The 4,018-nt window shown below is 43.8% G+C and overlaps 1 long non-coding RNA gene across 1 annotated transcript; it reads right to left on the reverse strand.

Moving 5' to 3' along the window:
* Positions 1-305: 305 nt before the first annotated feature.
* LOC145860336 (uncharacterized) lies at positions 306-2,047 on the reverse strand. Its single transcript, XR_014380322.1, has 2 exons — positions 656-2,047; positions 306-552 (listed from the first exon to the last, which is right to left on the reverse strand). It is a non-coding gene; the product is annotated as an uncharacterized LOC145860336 (long non-coding RNA).
* Positions 2,048-4,018: the final 1,971 nt, after the last annotated feature.

Genomic DNA, 4,018 nt, shown 5'->3' on the forward strand with positions numbered 1-4,018 from the left:
CCGTTCATGCTGTATCCTATTTTACATTCAGCAAGCAAGAACAAGCATTCATCTCTCCTCCAATAGGCTATTAGCAGGCTATGTTGAAATAAGTGTCCAACAAGCTTTTGTAGTCAGGCTTTTCCTGAAAGATTTACACACCTTGTGGAAAGGCCAGGTGCAAAATTGCGCAACAGAACAATGAAGACAGACATGCTCCATGAAGACAGACATGCGCTGGAGGAGATGGCTGCCGTTTTACGGGCTCTTAAACAATTGTGCTATTGTTTGGAGCAGGTGAACCCAAATGCAGACTCAGACGGGGAGACAAGGATAGGTAACCAATGTATTAATTTAAAAGCGGGAGAGGAGATGGGGTGCAGTCCAGGGGAATCTCCTGTGGGTAGTAGGGAATCCTGAATGAGGCTGAGGCTGGGGGCAAGGGGATTGGGAACCGGATAAGCAGGTCTGGAGCGGAATCCAATGAAGCAGTAGAGCTGGTATCCAGGTCAGGGAAGCAGGACTGAGGAGACGAGGGACTGGAGACAGGTACCAGAGTCAGAGCAGATGGGACTGTAGCGGAGAGAAAAAGCAGCATGAGGCTAGGGAAAACAGGAACAGCAGGATAACAAAATCTACAGTATGCAGGAACAAACAGCTAGAAATGCAGACTGACTGAGTAGAGGCTACGATCTGGCAGCGTGGAAGTGGCAGGGCTGAGTATTTGTAGGGTTCTTGATTATGGAACAGGCTGGAGCTGGTGGGAATCTGCTCTGCTTCCAGCACACCTGTCTCCACTCACACAATCACATACAGAGAGAGAGAGAGAGAGAGAGAGCACTGGGGGAGTGGTGGCAGGTTAGGGAGGTCCAGGATGAGAAGTAAAGGGCGTGGCAGGAGCAGATGTAACAGTTTGTGTTTTTTTGCGTTATTTCAAACTTATTTTGAACATAATGTTTCTACCACCGTGTCTTATGACCTAAACGAGATTCTGGATATCAGGACAGCGATTACTCACCTCATACTGGACAAGATTTTTTCTTTAGCGAGTCGGACACAAAGGATTTACTTCAGACAACCGACAAGGCCCACATCCCTATCATTCGCAGGAGAAAGAGACGGCAATATCGGGGACGTAGGTCGGGGTGTCTTGTAAGGATCCGACTGCAAGTGGGTAATCTGCCTCTACCACCAGTCCTATTAGCCAATCATTGGATAACAAAATAGACAAGCTACGATCATGAATATCCTTCCAAAGGGACATTAAAACTGTAATAGCTTATGTTTCACTGAGTCGTAGCTGAACGATGACATTGATAAAATACAGCTGGCGGGGTTCACGCTGCATCGGCAAGATAGAACAGCTGCCTCCGGTAAGACAAGGGGTGGCGGGCTGTAAACAACAGCTGGTGCACGAAATCTAATATTAACCTGTTAGGGCTAGGGGGCAGTATTTGCACGGCTGGATAAAAAAAATGTACCCGATTTAATCTGGTTACTAATCCTACCCAGTAACTAGAATATGCATATACTTATTATATATGGATAGAAAACACTCTAAAGTTTCTAAAACTGTTTGAATGGTGTCTGTGAGTATAACAGAACTCATTTGGCAGGCAAAACCCTGAGACATTTTCTGACAGGAAGTGGATACCTGATGTGTTGTATTACCTTTAAACCTATCCCATTGAAAAACACAGGGGCTGAGGAATATTTTGGCACTTCCTATTGCTTCCACTAGATGTCACCAGCCTTTACAAAGTGTTTTGAGTCTTCTGGAGGGAGATCTGACCGAACAAGAGCCATGGAACGATGATGGCCCATTAGACACCTGGCGCGCGAGTTCATGTTGGGTACCCTCGTTCCAATACGTTATAAAAGAGTATGCATTCGTCCACCTTGAATATTATTCATGTTCTGGTTAAAAAAGGCCCTAATGATTTATGCTATACAACGTTTGACATGTTTGAACGAACGTAAATATATTTTTTCCCCTCGTTCATGACGAGCAGTCCGGCTGGCTTAGATCATGTGCTAACAAGACGGAGATTTTTGGACATAAATGATGAGCTTTTTTGAACAAAACTACATTCGTTATGGACCTGTGATACCTGGAAGTGACATCTGATGAAGAGAATCAAAGGTAATGGATTATTTACATAGTATTTTCGATTTTAGATCTCCCCAACATGACGTCTAGTCTGTATCGCAACGCGTATTTTTCTGGGCGCAGTGCTCAGATTATTGCAAAGTGTGATTTCCCAGTAAGGTTATTTTTAAATCTGGCAAGTTGATTGCGTTCAAGAGATGTAAATCTATAATTCTTTAAATGACAATATAATATTTGACCAATGTTTTCTAATTTTAATTATTTAATTTGTGGTGTTGACTTGACTGCCGGTTATTGGAGGGAAACGATTTCCTCAACATCAATGCCATAGTAAAACGCTGTTTTTGGATATAAATATGAACTTGATAGAACAAAAAATGCATGCATTGTCTAACATAATGTCCTAGGAGTGTCATCTGATGGAGATTGTAAAAGGTTAGTGCATCATTTTAGCTGGTTTTATGGTTTTGGTGACCCTGTCTTTGAATTGACAAAACATTACACACAACTCTTGTAAATGTACTGTCCTAACATACTCTAAATTTATGCTTTCGCCGTAAAACCTTTTTGAAATCGTAAAACGTGGTTAGATTAAGGAGATGTTTATCTTTCAAAGGGTGTAAAATAGTTGTATGTTTGAAAAATTTGAATTTTGACATTTATTTGGATTCAAATTTGCCGCTCTTGAAATGCACCTGCTGTTGATGGAGTGCACCACGGGTGGGACGCTAGCGTCCCACCTAGCCCATAGAGGTTAAGGAAATATCGAGGATTTGCTCGCCTGAGGTAGAGTATCTCATGATAAGCTGTAGACCACAATATTTACCAAGAGAGTTTTCATCTATATTTTTCGTAGCTGTCTATTTACCACAGAAACCGATACTGGCACTAAGTCTGCACTCAATGAGCTGTATAAGGCCATAAGCAAACAGGAAAATGCTCATCCAGAGGCGGCGCTCCTAGAGGCCGGGACTTTAATACAGGGAAACTTAAATCAGTTTTACCTAATTTCTACCAGCGTGTTAAATGTGAAACCAGAGGGAAAAAAACTCTAGACATCCTTTACTCCACACACAGAGATGCGTACAAAGCTCTCCCCCGCCCTCCTTTTGGCAAATCTGACCATAATTCTATCCTCCTGATTCCTGTTTTCAAGCAAAAACTAAAGCAGGGAGCACCAGTGACTTGGTCAATAAAGAAGTGGTCAGATGACGCAGATGCTAAGCTACAGGACTGTTTTGCTAGTACAGACTGGAATATGTTCAGGGATTCTTTCGATGGCATTGAGGAGTATACCACCTCAGTCACCGGCTTCATCAATAAGTGCACCACAGTGACTGTACGTACATACCCCAACCAAAAGCCATGGATTACAAGCAACATCCACAATGAGCTAAAGGGTAGAGCTGCCTCATTCAAGGAGCGGGACTCTAACCTGGATGCATATAAGAAATACCGCTATGCCCTCAGACGAACCATCAAACAGGCAAAGCGTCAATACAGGTCTAAGAATGAATCATACTACACCAGCTCCGACGTTCGTCGGATGTGGCAGGGCTTGCAAACTATTAGACTACAAAGGGAAGCACAGCCGTGAACTGCCCAGTGACACAAGCCTACCAGACGAGCTAAACTACTTCTATGCTCGCTTCGTGGCAAGCAACACTGAAGCATGCATGAGAACTCCAGCTGTTCCAGACGACTGTGTGATCATGCTCTCCGTAGCCGATGTGAGTAAGACCTTTAAATAGGTCAACATTCACAAGGCCGCGGGGCCATACAGATTACCAGGACGTGTACTCAGAGCGTGCACGGAGCAACTGGCAAGTATCTTCACTGACATTTAAACCTGTCCCTGACTGAGTCTGTAACACTAAGGTAACCTGCTTAACCTCTTGGGGCTAGGTGGGACGCTAGCGTGCCACCCGT

This window comes from Salmo salar, chromosome 14, assembly GCF_965601325.2.
Source record: "Salmo salar chromosome 14, fSalSal1, whole genome shotgun sequence".
In the NCBI taxonomy this organism is placed as follows: Eukaryota; Metazoa; Chordata; class Actinopteri; order Salmoniformes; family Salmonidae; genus Salmo; species Salmo salar.